Genomic DNA, 16,564 nt, shown 5'->3' with positions numbered 1-16,564 from the left:
TCTCAGAGTCTCTAATATGTTGGCAATCATTGCAAATCCACAGGATGGAGAGGCAGTTTGCTTACTTATTTGGATACCAATTTTTGCAGGGAGTTCCTTAAAAGATTTGGGTCCTACAGAGGACCTTTTAGGTGATGCTGTGCTAGGTTATCACTGGACTGGGAAAACATTCTGGTCTGGGTGAAGTCAGTCCCAAGGTGGAGATAAGGAATGTGTATGTATAGCTGGGGTCAGAATTTGAGAGGGGTCACTGCTCAGTGCAGTGTAAGGGGTTGTCAGGCAATGTTCTTCCCAGTTGGGCTCATCATCGGCCTTGACTTCATGCTGTTACCCTCAATGGGGTGGAAGAAACATGGGGTTGATGTTTCCAGGAAGGATTTTAAACGTTGAACATTGCACACTGTTGAAGTCCTTTTGTTTCCATCATCCCCCATTGTTACCTGCTTGCCACTCTCCAAAGAGACACCTACTATTATGGCTTTTCTCTCAGAATATTTTTACTGCATGTATCTACAGACATAGATAAATATTTTTAATTTTGCATTTATTTTACATTTAAAATTAACCACTGTATTATATATACGCAACTTACTTTTTTTCACTTCACATTGTATTCCTAAGATCCTTCCTTTTACTATGTAATTATTGCAAATATTTTAAATATCATGTGAATATATCTCAGTTCACCTGTGCAATCTTCTGTTGGAGGGTATTTAGCCTCTTTTATTCTTTTTTTTATTATTGATGAATAATTCAGCAAAGATCAACCTTCTTTCCCTCTGAGATAAATATCTAGCAGGGAATTCTTGAGCAGGAAAATACACATTTTTTTAATCAAACTCTTTAATATTCATGTTAATCTACTACCTGGAGGGCTCCGGCGTATCTTTCTGCATTTTGTGCCTTTCAATTACACTACTGAGCCCCGGGGTGAAAGCCTTCCATGTGAGGACACCTTGGTTACACGGGAGAGGACACAGTCCATGATCTGTTTGAGTGAACAGAGAGATGGCACATTGTGGGGAGAGAGGTTATTGATGCCAAACCTTGTCAGTTCTGTTCTAGGTTCTTTACCAAGTGTTTGTGCAGCTGGTCTGTCCGTATTTGTAACTTCTGTGAGAACATGGGGGTGAACTGTTCTATCTATCTTCCTTTTGACTGTCTCTGGTGAACAAGTGCATCATATTAAATTTTTCCATTTTTATCCACTTAAATGGCCAGATTTCTCTTCAAACGGTTGTATTGTGTATGAGTTCCCATTTTCTCCAGCCTTCCTTGTTTTAATTGGTGTGTTATGTATATGCCATTAAAAAAAAAATTGCTTTTTCTACCTTCTAATGACTTCCAGTACCTTTTCAAGATATTTTCAGTCATTTGATTTTCATTTTCTATTTTCCTACTAGATATTTGACAATACTACCCTTTGGATTGCTAACTTTCTAAAAGGAGTCTTGATTTTGCAGGACAGACAAGTTCCTCCCTTGCTCTTATTTTTATACGTTCTTTGGCTCTTCTTTGACATGATGCATTCTATCGTTGAATCAGTTTGTTCTATTCTATAAAAATCCTGTCAAGACAAGAGTAACACTGAATTTATAGACTAAGTTGAATAATTAAAGTTTTTATTTTATCACCCATTCTCAAACGTGCTTTAGACCCACGTATATCTGGACACTTAATTTATGACAAAGGTGGCATTGTATCACAGTTGGAAATAGGCTGGTTTTCAATAAATGGTCAATAGATAGCCATATAACAAAATAATAAAACTTATCCCTACCTCAAAACAACCACAAAAATTAACTGCATGTGTGTTGTCGATCTTAACACAAAGACTGGTTGATTAAACTTCTAGAACATACCCTGGAGAGCTGTCTCTGTGATCTAGAGTAGGCACTTTTTTTGTGATATGACATAGAATAGAAGATGGATAAACTTTCCTTATTAAATGTAAGAAATTCTGTTGATGGAAAACACCGTTAGGGAGGGAATATGAAAGCCACAAATTGAAAGAAGATATCTCGCATCATATCTTCAGCACAGAACTCATATCCAGAATGTATAAGGAGCTCCTACAAGTCAATAAGAAAAAAACAATTAAAAAAAAAAGTGCAAACCATGAATACCATCCCTAGAAGAATATCCAAAGGACCACTAACCATATACAAAGAAGCCCAACCTCATTCACCCGTAGAAAATGCAAGTGAAACATAATAAGATACCCACTCAATGGATAAATTTCTTTTTTAAAGACAATATTAATTTCACAACAATGTGAACTGAATGGAACACTCATGCTCTTTTGGTGCACATAATAATTGTTACAAACCCTTTTGAAAACTGCTTGGCAGTATTTAAAAGATGAGTACCCACTACTATTGTCCTTCATATGGCTATGAGTTTCCAGCTCAGCTTCTTCAGGGCCTCCTTCATGTCCTTGTTCCATAAACTTTAGACGAGGGGGGTGAGCATGGGGATGACCAGGGTGTAGAAGGTGGAGACCACCTTGCCCTACTCCATGGCCTCCACAGCCCCTGGCTGGGCACACATCACAAAGAAGGTCCCATAGAACAGGGACACAGCAATCATGTGAGAGCCACAGGTGGAGAAGGCCTTGTGTCTCCCGGTTCCCAAATGCATCCTCAGGATGGTCATTGTGATGTAGCCATAGGAAACAAGGACAAAAAAGGTGGTGCCCACAATGATTAGCCTGCAGGTGTTGAACATGACAACCTTGTTGATGGCTGTGTTGGTGCAGGCAATCTGTAGCAGGGGTGGCACATCACAGAAAAAGTGGTTGATGTGGTTGGAGCTGCAGAATGGGAGGCGGAAGGTAAGGCTGGTCTGTAGAATGGAGTTGAGGCAGCCTCTGCAGTTGTGCACAGCACCACGCGGGAGCAGACTGAAGGACACATGATGACTGGGTAGCGCAGGAGACTACAGATGGCCATGAAGCGGTCATAGGCCATGGTGGCCAGGAAGAAAGTCTCAGTGGTAGCTAGCAGGGAGAAGAAGAAGAACTGAGTGGCACAGCCAGTGAAGGTGATGGCCTTGGTTAGAGAGAAGAATTTGGCAAGGGCCTTGGGGCAATGATGGGGGAGTAGCAGAGGTCCAGGAAGGAGAGGTTCTTGAGGAAGACGTACATGGGGGAGTGGAGGCGGGTGTCCACTGTAAAGACCACAATCATCATGAGGTTTCCCAGCATGGTTTCCATATACAGGGCCAGAAACACAGCAAAGAGCAGGGTCTGAGTCTCCAGCCCACCCTCAAATCCCACTAGCACATACCCCTGCAAAGGGGGTCCTGAGAGGTTCCCATCTGCATGAGTTGGCTGGCCCCAGAGTATGGATGAGGTGGAACAGAGTAGGACTGGTGAAAGGGAGTGAGGGAGTGGGTCATTGTTCACTGTCACATGTCCTCCTGGAGCACAGGACCTGTCAGTGCCACTGCCCACTGCCCAAAGGCCAAAAGCCTCCAGGTTCTCACTCCAGATGAGCTTGGCCTACAAGGGTGACATTTCCTCTGACTCGTTTAACTCATACACGTGTATGGAGCACCACGCTGTCAAATCAGAAAGCAAAAAAGCCACCAAAGACTCCCAGGCTCTGTTGAAAGGACTCAGGAGCTAATTAAAAAGGGACTCCTACTGGCCAAAGATGAACATATTTCAGCATTAAATAACAAATAAACAAACACTACAACAAATTGAATCATAACAAATGTATAAAAATCTGTGAGCTTATATTGGTACTCAAAATAGCAAATACAACAAAAAATCCCCAAAACTCATATGTTAACATTGGTGGTTTTTAGGGCACCATCTCATTACTCTGCCAATTCATAAATAAAAAGAATTCAACATGTATGCTTCCTTTCCTTATGTGGACTCTATTTCAGGGCAATCAAAGAGATGAGTAGGGGAAGTTCTTTTTCATTCCTAATAAACGCAGAAGGATCAATAGACCTAGAAAGTCATCGCTTTGTCCTCTAAATGAGAGTATGGTTTGGGGTAGCAACCAGCGATGACCACTAACACCAGTAGGTAGAGGGTGATAAGGACCTCCACACTGGATGTTCAGCTGGAAGCACCAGGCCTCATTGATCCATCTCACAGAAGTGGGGAAATAGGAGGTTAAGGGTTTCCTGCTGGGACACACTAGAACATTCACAGCCCTCCTATGAAGTATTTCCACCATGATAAGGAGGAAAAGGAGAGGGAGGAGGAAAGAAACAAATGAACTTGAATCTGATCAGCATCTCCATCTAACTACCCAGAGACTGGAAATGCTGTTAAACAACCAGTCTACAGGACATTACGTGTAAAATGACCATAAGAGATTGTTGTTGTTGGTACTTGCCATCGAGTCAATTCCAACTTGAAGCAACCCTATGCACAACAGAATGAAACAATGCCCAGTCCTGCAACATCCTCAAAATTATTGCTATGCTTGAGCCCATTGTTTCAGCCACTGTGTCAATCCATCTCATTGAGGAGCTTCCTCTTTTTCCCTCTCCCTCTACTTTACAAAGTGTCTTAGTCATCTAGCGTGGCTATAACAGAAACACCACAAGTGGTTGACTTTAACAAAGAGAAATTTATTCGCTCATGGTTTAGTAGGCTACAACTCCAAATTCAGGGTGCTGGCTCCAGGGAAAGTCTTTCTGTCTCTGTAGGCTCTGGAGGGAGGTCCTTGTCACCAGTCTTCCCTTGATCTGGGAGCATCTTGGCTCAGGAAGCTCAGGTCCAAAGGACATTCTCTGCTCCCGGCACTGCTTTCTTGGTGGTCTGAGGTTCCCATGTCTCACTGCTTCTGTCTTTTATATCTCAAAAGAGACTGGTTTAAGACGCTAAACTTTTAGACCTCATCAGTATAACAACCACTAATCCATCGTATTATCTTATAGTGCTAGGATTTACAACACATGGGGAAATCACATCAGAAGATAAAACGGTAGACAGTCATACAAGGGAATCACAACCTCGCCAAGTTTACAGATACTTTGGGGACACAATTCAATCCATGACACCAAGCATGATGTCCTTCTCCAGGGACTGATCCCTCCTGACAACATGTCTAAAGTATGTGAGACGTAGTCTCTCCGTCCTTGTTTCTAAGGAGCATTTTGGTTGTACTTCTCCCAAGACAGAATTATTCATTCTTTTGGCAGTCCATGGTATATTCAGTATTCTCCGCCAACACCACAATTCAAATGTGTCAATTCCTCTTCGATCACCCTTATTCATTGTCCAGCTTTTGCATGCATATGAGGCAATTGAAAACACCATGGCTTCGGTGGTAGCACCTTAGTCCTCAAGGTGACATCTTTGCTTTTGAACACTTAAAAGAGATGTCTTGCAGCTGATTTGTGCAATGCAATGTGTCTTTTGATTTCTTGACTGCTGCTCCATGGGCTTTGATCGTGGATCCAAGTAAAATGAAATCCTTGACAACTTCAATCTTTTCTCCATTTATCATGATGTTGCTTAATGGTCCAGTTGTGAGGATTTTTTTTTTTTTATGTTGAGGTGTAATCCATACTGAAGGCTGTAGTCTTTGATCTTCATCAGCAAGTGCTTCAAGTCCCCTTGACTTTCAGCAAGGAAGGTTGTGTCATCTGCATAACGCGGGTTGTTAATGAGTCTTCCTCCAACCCTGCTGCCCCGTTCTTCTTCAGATAGTCCAGCTTTTCGTATTATTTGCTCAACATACAGACTGAATAGGTATGGTGAAAGATTACTATCCTGATGTACACCTTTCCTGACTTTAAACCAATCAGTATCCCCTTGTCCTGTCTGAACAACTGTCTCTTGATCTATGTAAAGGTTCCTCATGAGCACAATTATGTGTTCTGGAATTCCCATTCTTCGCAGTGTTATCCATAATTTGTTATGATCCACACAGTCCAATGCCTTTGCATAGTCAATAAAACACAGGTAAACATCCTTCTGGTATTTTCTGCTTTCAGCCGGGATCATCTGACATCAGCAATGATATCCCTGGTTCCATGTCCTCTTCTGAAAGCAGCCTGAATTTCTGGCGGTTCCTTTTAGATATACTGCTCCAGCAGTTTTTGAATGATCTTCAGCAAAATTTTGCTTGCGTGTGATATTAATGATATTGTTCTATAATGTCCACATTCGGTTGGATCACCTTTCTTGGGAATAGGCATAAATATGGATCTCTTCCAGTCAGTTGGCCAGGAAGCTGTCTTCCATATTTCGTGTTATAGATGAGTGAGCACCTCCAGCACTGCAACTGTTTGTTGAAACATCTCCATTGATATTCCATCAGTTCCTGGAGTCTTGTTTTTTGCCAATGCCTTCAGTGAAGCTTGGAGACTTCTTCCTTCAGTACCCTCGGTTCCTGATCATATGCCACCTCTTGAAATGGTTAAACATTGACTAATTCTTTTTGCTATAATGACTCTGTGCATTGCAACTCGAGGCTTGAATTTTTTCCTCAGTTCTTTCAGCTTGAGAAACACCAAGTGTGTTCCTCCCTTTTGGTTTTCCATCTCTAGGTCTTTGCACATGTCATTATAATACTTTACTTTGTCTTCTCGAGACACCCTTTGAAACCTTCTGTTCAGTTCTTTCACTCATCAATTCTTCCTTTTTCTTTAGCTGCTCGACATTCAGGAGCAAGTTTCAGAGTGTCCTCTGACACGCATCTTGGTCATTTCTTTCTTTCCTGTCTTTTCATTGACCTTTTACTTTCTTCATGTATGATGTCCTTGATGTCATTCTGCAACTTGTCTGGTCTTCGGTCCCTAGTGTTCAATGCATCAAATCTATTCTTCAAATGATCTCTCAATTCAGGTAGGATATACTCAAGGTCATATTTTGACTCTCGTGGACTTTCTCTGATTTTCTTCAGTTTCAGCTTGAACTTGCATATGAGCAATTGATGGTCTGTTCCACAGTTGGCCCCTGGCCTTGATCTGACTCATGACATTGAGCTTTTCCATCATCTCTTTCCACATATGTAGTCAATTTGATTTCTGTGTGTTCCATCTGGTGAGGTCCATGTGTATAGTCACCGTTTATGTTGGTGAAAGAAGGTATTTGCAACGAGGAAGTCGGTCATGCAACATTCTATCATTCGATCTCTGGCATTGTTTCTATCACCAAGGCCATATTTTCCAACTACTGATCCTTCTTCTTTTTTCCAACTTTCGCATTCCAATCGCCAGTAATTATCAATGCATCTTGATTGCATGTTCGATCAATTTCAGACTGTAGCAGCTGATAAAAATCTTCTGTTTCTTCATCTTTGGCCCTAGTGGTTGGTGTGTAAATTTGAATAATAGTCGCATTAACTGGTCTTCCTTCTGGGGGTATGGATATTATCCTATGACTGACAGTGTTGTACTTCAGGATAGACCTCGATATGTTCTTTTTGATGGTGAATGCAACACCATTCCTTTTCGAGTTGCCATTCCCAGCATAGTAGACTATATGATTATCCAATTCAAAATGGCCAATACCAGTCCATTTCAGCTCACTAATGCCTCAGATATCGATGTTTATGTGTTCCATTTCATTTTTGACGATTTCCAATTTTCCTAGATTCATACTTCGTACACTACAGGTTCCGATTATTAATGGATGTTTGCAGCTGTTTCTTCTCATTTTGAGTTGTGCCACATCAACAAATGAAGGTCCCGAAAGCTTTACTCCCTCCACGTCATTAAGGTTGACTCCACTTTGAGGAGTCAGATCTTCCCCAGTCATCTTTTGAGTGCCTCCCAATCTGGGACCTCATCTTCCAGCACTGTATCAGACAATGTTCCACTGCTATTCATAAGGTTTTCACTGGCTAATACTTTTCAGAAGTAGACTGCCGGGTCCTTCTTCCTAGTCTGTCTTAGTCTGGAAGCTCAGTCGAAACCTGTCCTCCATGGGTGACCCTGCTGGTATCTGAATACTGGTGGCATAGCTTCCAGCATCACAGCAACATGCAAGCCCCCACAGTAAGACAAACTGACAGACACTTGGGGGCATATATCTATAGACATAGATAAATATTTTTTATTTTTTGTTTTTCATTTTACATTTAACACTAACCACTATATGTTTTTTTACTGTATTGTATATATGCAGCTTACTTTTTTCCACTTCACAGTTTTCTGAAGGTCCTTCCTTACTCCATGTGTTTATTTCAAATGTTTTAAACATCATATGACTATGTCTCAATATATTTGTGCAATCTTCTGGTAGAAGATATTTAGTCTTTTTTGTTCTGTGTGTCTGTGTGTGTCTTTTCCAGTGAACAATAATACAACAATGATCAACTTTTTCCCTCTAAGGGAAAAAAGGAATTCTTTAGTAGGGAAAGTCACGTTTTTTTCCTCAACTTCATTTATAAACATATTAATCTAATATCTGGAGGCTCCATTGCATCTTTCCACATTTTTGTCATTCAATTACACTACTCAACCCCAGCGGTGAAAGCCTTCCCTGTTAGGACACCCTGGTTACAAGGAAGAGGACACAGTGCATGATCCCCTTTGGTGACTAGGGGGATGGCACATTGTGGGGATAGAGGGTTATTGATGCCAACATTTATACTTCTGTTCTAGGTTCTTTACCAAGGGTCTGTGAAGCTGGCCTGTCTGTATTTGTAACTTCCGTGAGAACATGGGGGTGAACCGTTCTATCTATAAATTACCTTGGGTTTTGACTGTCTTTGGTGAACAGGTACACCATATTAATTTTTTTCTTCTTTTTCCACTTAAACAGCCAAATTTCTCTTCAGATGGTTGAACTGATTAAACACAATCAGCAGTGTATAAGTTCCCATTTTCTCCATCCTTCCTTGTTTTGATGGGTGTGTTAAGTACATAGCATTAAAAAGAAATTGCATTTTCTATCTTCTAATGACTTCCAGTATCTTTTCAAAACATCATCAGCCATTTGATTTACATTTTCTATTAGATATCTGGCAATACTACACTTTGAATTGCTAGAGTTTTCAAAGGTGTCTTGATTTTTGCAGGACAAGTTCCTCCTCCTTATTTTTACTTTTCATAAATTCTTTGGCTATTCTTTGACATGATGAATCCTATTGTAGAATCAGTTTGTTCAATTTTATAAAAATCCTGTTAAGGTTGGAATTTATAGATTAACTTGAAAAATTAAGATCTTTATAATATTGACCCTTCCCATCCATGAACACACTGTGTGTCCACATATACCTGGACTTTTGAGACAAAAGTGGCTGTTTTAGTTAAGTAGTGCTGCTATAACAGAAATAACATGAGTGGAGACTTTAACAAATAGAAGCTTATTCTCTCACAGTTTAAGAAGCTAGAAGTCCAAATTCAGGGTGCCAGCTCTAGAGGAATGCTTTCTCTGTCAGCTCTAGAGGAAGGTCCTTGTCATCAATCTTTCCCTGGTCTAGGAGCTTCTGAACACAGGGACCCTAGGTCCCAAGGACACACTCACTCCTGGGTCTTCTTTCTTGGTGGTATGAGGTCTCCCATCTCTTGCCTAGCTTCTTTCTCCTTTTACCTCTTGTAAGATAAAAGATGATGCAGGCCATACCCCAGAGAAACTCCCCTTACATATGATCAGGGCTGTGACCCGAGTAAGGGTGCTGCATCCCACCCTAATCCTCTTTAACATAACCTCATCTTGCCTCATTAAGCACAGGCAGAGATCAGGATTTACAACACACAGGGAAATTACATCAGATCACAAAATGGAGGGCAACCACAGGATACTGGGAATCATGGCCTAGCCAAGTTGACACACATTTTTGGGGGGACACAATTCAATCCATAACAGTGGCATTGTACTGCAGTTGGGAAGGATTGCTTTTCCGTAAATAATAGTCAATTGATAGTATAGCCATTTGGCAAAAAGGTAAAACTTGACCCTGCCTCAAAACAACCACAAAAATTAATTGCATATGAGTTGTCTCTCTTAATATAAAAGGTTGGTCAATTAAACTTCTAAAACATAACCTGGAGGACTTTCTCTGTGATGTTGGTATGCAGTTTTTTTGTGATATAGACACAGAATAATAGATGGATAATCTTACTACATTAAATGTAAGAAATTCTGTTGATTGAAAGACACCATTAGAGAGTGAAAATAAAAGCCACAAAGTAGAAGAAGATATTTGAGCATCATACCATCAACAAAGGTCTCATCTCCAGAACATATAAGGAACCCCTACAAATCAATAAGAAAAAGACAGTTAAAGTGCAAACCATAGATACTACTCCCAGCAGAATATCCAAATGACCACTAAATATATGAAAAGACGCCAATCTCATTCACCAGTAGGAAAATGGAAGCCATGCATAATAAGAAATACATCAAATGTCTAAAATAAAATTTAAAAAAAGACAATATTGATTTCACACAATGAGAAGCAATTGGAACTCTCATACTGTTGTTGGGTGGCATAAAAATTGCTATAAATCTCTTTGAAAACTGCTTGGTAGTATTCAAAAATGAACTTCTGCCTACTAATTACAGCCCTCCTTCACATGGCTACATGTTTCCAGCCCAGCCTTTTCAGGGCCTCCTTCACGTCCTTGTTCCATAGGCTATAGATGAGGGGGTTGAGCATGGAGATGACCAAGGTGTAGAACATGGAGACCACCTTGCCCCTGGCTGGGTATACGTCACAAAGACGGACCCATAGAACAGGGACACAACAATCTTGTGAGAGCCACAGGTGGAGGAAACCTTGTGTCTCCCAGTTCCCAAATGCATCTTCAGGATGTTCACTGTGATGTAGCTGTAGGAGATAAGGACAACAAGGGTGGTCCCCGCAATGATCAGCCCACAAATGCAGAATATGACCAGTTAATTGAAGGCTGTATTGGCACCAGGGCTCCTTGCCTGGACTCTAGTGGCCCTCCATCAGTCAGGGTTTCTGTCCCTTGAGAGTCTCAGGGGGCTGCCACCAAAGTCCAGCCGTCAGGCAGATCCTGGAGAGCAGCTCAGTCTCAGGGTCTGAGAGCCAGCAGAGAGGGGTGGGACACATGTAGAGATACCCTCCCCATTGTTCCCATGTCTGGCCCATGCCCCATACTCATCAGCATCCCCTCTGGGCTCAATTTGCTATAGCATAACACCCACGGAGACCTGGAAAGTCTGTCCTAGTCTGCTTGGGCTTCTTCCATCGGGGCTGCTTCCCACCCCGCCATGGCACAGACCACACAGGACAGCCATGAGCAGAGGCTGGGCACCACACCTGGGGGACTGGTAACAGGTGTAGGCTGTGAAGCCTGGCCAGAATGCTGAGGGGGTGGCCACCCTAGTGCAGGAGGAGTGGGCGGAGGCGGTAGGGGGCAGGCTGACATCACAGGGAGGGTTTGGGGTGCGTGTGCTTGTGCAGGCCGATTTCAGTGTGGATGATTAGCTACCTCGAGGCAGATCTGGGGTGTCATGGAGAGGGTGCCTTTGGAGGGAATGAGCTCCCTGACCAGGAGATGTGTAAGCAGAGGCGGGTGGTCAGTGGTGAGACGTAGAGGAAGAGTCATCCCCACATCCCTCCCAGCCCCGCAGTGCTCCTACAAGGTGGCTGGTGACAACATAGATATTCAAACAGATGGAAGGATGGGTGAGCCAATGTCCTCTCCTGGTGAGACATTGTCTCCTACCCTCACACAGCAGCCATGTGGGACCATCAGTGCTGCCATGCCCAGTGGGGCCCCCATCTCCCTAGTAGGGGACCTGCTCCGTGAAGCTGTGTGCCAAGGGCAGAGTGGAGTGCTGCCCCAACTATGGGCAGGAGCTCCAGGAGGCCTGGCAGAGCTGGTGGCCTCTGGATGCCTATCCCTGCACTCACGCACACTGAGGACCACTGTGACCCATCTGTCCAGCAGCCTCAGCAAATGAGCTCACAGTGCTCCTTCTGCCCTGAGGCCCTCAATTTAATGTCCCCGTGGCTATTTCCTGGACAAGTAACTCCCCTCTGGGGCCTCCAGCTCCTCACAAACCTGACTGCCGGGGACATGGGTACCCAGAAGGTTGTTAGTATGTTCATCTGCAAAGCCATGCTCCCTGTTTAACTTTGGAAAACACACAGGCCTGTCACCCTGGCTGGTTTAGCTGAACCCTGGGGCTGCAGGGGGCGCTCAGTAGACCAGCCTTTAGCTGAGTAGTAGAAATGTTTTTGTGGTGTGGAAAGCCTGTAATGAACACCCCTCAGCTCTTCATTCAACTCTTGACCGCAGGGACAGGTCCCAGGACGAGCAGCCTCAGCATCACCTGGGAGCCTGTGTTTGTACAAGATCCCCAAGCATTTCTGTTCACATTGCACTTCAGCGAGTATTGCCTCCTTGTCTCGGAGGCGTAGGACAGCTCTCGGTGAGCTCTTGGCTTAACAGGTGTAAAGTCAGGTTTCTCTGTCCTCCTGGAAATCCACTGTCAGGGCAACTGTACCCCACGCCCTGCTGAGCACATTCACCACAGTCCCCTCTATTTGTCATGATTGTCATGACTCACGCAAGGCCACAAAGCAAGGGCCTGTACTCCTGGGTTGCTGGGCTCCTGACTCCTGGTCTGTGCTGATGGTGATGACATGGCACTGAGGACCCCAGCGACCCAGTACTGGACCCTCTACAGTGAAGTGAGCAAGGGAAGGGAGCATGTGGGGTACCTGGGTCCCAGATGGGCCCAGGCGATCCAGGCTCTGGTACAGAAAGCTGCCAGGTCCTTGGTGGAGGCAGGGAAGCTCAGCTCAGCTCCTGCACGCTTGGTCTCCATAGCATGGTGGGGCGATGTGGGTGAGCCCGCACCATGGGGTAAATGCAGCGATGTTCCTCTGTGCCTGGCATGACTGGGACTTGAGCCTCACATGGTCAATTGGGGCAGTTGTTTGTGTTCAGGCCTGCAGTGTGCTGGGACTCCTGGCCCCATGGGTCCCTGTCACCATCCTTGGTTGGACCCATTACCTCCAAGGCTGGTGCTGAAGCCTGGAAACTGCTCAGGGGCCCCAGAGGGCATGCAGGAGACCAACACAGAGCCTCAGACAGATCCAGTGGATTTCAGTGGAGAGGCCGCCTCCCGGGGTGACAGGGGTGTCCTCCTGGGCCCTTAGCCCCTCCTGTCCCCTCCCCACCCAACACATCTCCACCAATTTGGTGGAGGAAAAGTGACCTAGTGGGGAAATTCCTGCCCCAGGAACCTGGAAACCTGTTTTCTACTGGGCAGCCCCTCTCACCATCTTACATTAGAACATTAAAAAAGGTAGTCGCCAAGCTCCTTTCTGCTTTTTTTCCCAAGAAACATGTTTAACATTCTCTGTGTTTTAAGATTCAAAATGAATACCCACATGAAGAAATTCAAACAATTAAGAAATGATCAAGTAAAAAGGGAGACATTGCTCCCTTAATCCAGGAAAAACTTAGAAAGATTAACGCCTAGAAACAAATCTCTCCCTGAGCAGGTAGACACTTGTGACCTTTGCTTCCTTTATTTATTTTTGGTTTGGGTGTCCTAAAAATTAGATCATGGTATTCATTCATTCTACAATTTGATTTTTTCACTTAGCACTGTAAACGTATCTCTGAGTCAGTTTCTCTCCCTTTGTATAAAACCAAAATCCAAACTTATTGCCTTCAAGTTGATTCCAATTCATAGCGACCCTATAGGACAGAGTAGAAGTGACCCATAGGGTTTCCACAGAGTGCCTGGTGGATTCCAGCTGCCGGCCTTTTGGTTAGCAGCTGAGCTCTTAAGCAGTACATCACCAGGGCTCTGCCTTCATATATGGATACTATAATTTCTTTAGCAAACAGATTCATAGATATTGAGGTTATTTTTTTCCCTGTCACCAACAACATTGCAAGGTGTGTTAGTTTTGTCCTCAGGGAGATGTTCCCATAGGTGAGAAACTGATTTGTACACTGATCCCCTACTGTGCCCAAAGAAGTTGTGCGATTTCTTCTGCTGTTGGCATGGAAAGGCAGATGTCTCTCCCCTGCCAGTACTTAAGGTCACCAACCTGCATAACATCCACGCATCTAACAAACCACCTGCTAGCTCGTCTGGTCAGCATGACTTTATTGTGGGTGTGGCTGCACATCCTTTGGTATGTTTGCTGGCCATTTGAGTTTCTAAGTCTGTAATTGTCCTGGGCAGTGACACACCCAGCCCGACAATGATGAAGACCTACCTGGATACTGTGGCCGATCAATCCAGGTGGACACCCCCTTTCCTTGCAGACCATGGCCCTGGCCCAGGAGCATCATATCCTCGGGATCGGTGACCTCGCAGAGTTGCTTTCCCAACACAGAGCAGAACCGTTCCCACTCATTCACACCCTCCAGATCCAAGGCTTCTCACTGGATTCAGTTCCCTACTGGGCAGGAAAGCTTTTACATGATCAGTCTTTTCTCCCTCCATAGGGTTTTCAAGGCTGTGACCTTTTGGAAGCAGATCGCCGGGCCTGTCTTCCAAGGCGTCTCTGGCCGGGATTGAACTGCCAACCTTTCAGATAGTAGTCAAGTGCTTAATCATTTGTGCCACCCCAGGACTCCTAATGTGTCTCTTAAAAAAAAAAAAAAAAAAAAAAGGCCAAACCCGTTGAATTGATTCTGACTCATAGCAACCCTTTAGGACATAGCAGAACTGCCCCAGAGGGCTTCTTTAAACTGCTGACCTTTTGGTTAGCAGCCGAGCTCTGAACCACTATACCGCCTAAAACCCCGCTGCCCTTGAGTCAATTCTGACTCATAATGACCCTACAGGACAGAGTAGAAATGCCTCATAGAGTTTCCAAGGAGTGCCTGGCGGATTCAAACTGCTGACGTCTTGGTTAGCAGCTGTAGCATTTAACCACTACGCCACCAGGGTTTCCACTATACCACCTAGGGACTCCTAATATGCCTCTTAGGACTCTTTAAAAATTTTCTCTTCTCTCCCTCTCCCTGTCTGTCTGTCTGCCTACCTGTCTGCAATGTATGTCGTAAGGAAAATGGATTTTTAATTTTAATTTTTATTAAATTCAATGGTTTTATCAAAGAATTTTATTCGAGGAACTTTTCTGAAAAGACTTCTAGATGAGCTATTTCATTTTTATTAATGGGTATAAAATATTTTATGATGTTGCTGTAATTTATTAAACTAGTCCCTTATTGCTGGTCATTAACTTTATTTCCAGCTTATGGGCCACTATGAACAATAAAATAAATGTCCTTCTCCATGGATCATTAAGTATTTTTTATTGTATTTATTGAGATAAGAATATACACATTTTTATTAATCAAAGTTTGTTTAGATTTATTATTTTATTTGTATATGATATCTTCTTGATTTTTAGACAACATTTTTACAATCTTTTCTTTCTTTGCTGAAGTAGAATTTATAAGGCCTGTTAATAGTAAACTCTATTTTTTTCGATGTTGGAAAAAAGTCTTCATATTTACTTGTTTTATTAATAGGTATTTCAGCTATGCAATTGTTGGCTAATAATTATTATTTATTAGCACTTTGAAGACATTTTCTACTCTTTTCCGGGTTTTCACTGTTGCAATTAAGAAATAGCAATACCAAAAAGAATTGGTCGAAGTTCAACCATTCTCAGGAGGTAACCTGTAAGCAGGAACTGATGGTACTGAAGGAAGTAGTCCACGCTGCACTGAAGGCATTGGTGAAACCAAGGCTCCAGGAAACGACGGAATACCAGGTGAGATGTTTCAACCAACAGATGCAGTGCAGGAAGTGCTCACTTGTCTAGGCCAAAAAATTAGGAAGACTGCTACCTGGGCAACCGAATGGAAGAGGTCCGTGTTTATGCCTAGTCCCAAGAAAGGCAATTCCACTAAATGCTGAAATCATTGAACAATATTATTAATATCACAAGCAAGTAAAATTATGCTGAAGATGATTCAAAAGCGGCTGCAGTAGTATATCAACAGGGAAGTGCCCGAAATCCCAGCTGGATTCAGAAGAAGACATGGAACCAGGGATATCAGTGCTGATGTCACATGGAACCTGGCTGAAAGCAGAGAATACCAGAAAGATGTTTACCTGTGTTTTATTGGCTATGCAAAGACATTTGGCTGTGTGGATTATAACAAATTATGGATAACCTTGGGAAGAATGGGAATTCCAGAACACTTAATTGTGCTCATGAGGAAAGTGTACATAGATAAGTGGCAGTTGTGCAAAGGTAACAAGGGGATACTGCCTGGTTCAAAGTCAGGGAAGGTGTGGGTCAGGGTTGTACCCTCTCACCATACCTATTCAACCTGTATGCTGAGCTCATAATCTGAGAAGCTGGACGGTAAGAAGAACAGGGCATCAGCATTAGAAGACTCATTAACAACCTGTGTTATGCAGATGACACAACCTTGCCTGCTGAAAGTGAAGAGGACTTGAAGCACTTACTAATGAAGATCAAAGACCACAGCCTTCAGTATGGATTACACCTCAACATAAAGAAAACAAAAATCCTCACAACTGGACCAATGAGCAACATCATGATAAGTGAGGAAAAGCTTGAAGTTGTCAAGGATTTCATTTTACTTGGATCCACAATCAAAGCCCATGGAAGCAGTAGTCAAGAAATCAAAAGACACATTGCACTGGCCAAAT

At 43.2% G+C, this 16,564-nt stretch overlaps 1 pseudogene; it reads right to left on the bottom strand.

Annotated features, from left to right (window-relative positions):
- Positions 1-2,385: 2,385 nt before the first annotated feature.
- On the bottom strand, positions 2,386-11,502 carry LOC100659951 (olfactory receptor 9S13-like; annotated as a pseudogene).
- Positions 11,503-16,564: the final 5,062 nt, after the last annotated feature.

The sequence above is a fragment of the Loxodonta africana genome, chromosome 6, assembly GCF_030014295.1.
Source record: "Loxodonta africana isolate mLoxAfr1 chromosome 6, mLoxAfr1.hap2, whole genome shotgun sequence".
Lineage (NCBI taxonomy): Eukaryota > Metazoa > Chordata > Mammalia > Proboscidea > Elephantidae > Loxodonta > Loxodonta africana.
Note: the sequence above shows the minus strand (reverse complement) of the source record. Positions and strands in the feature narration are given on the sequence as shown.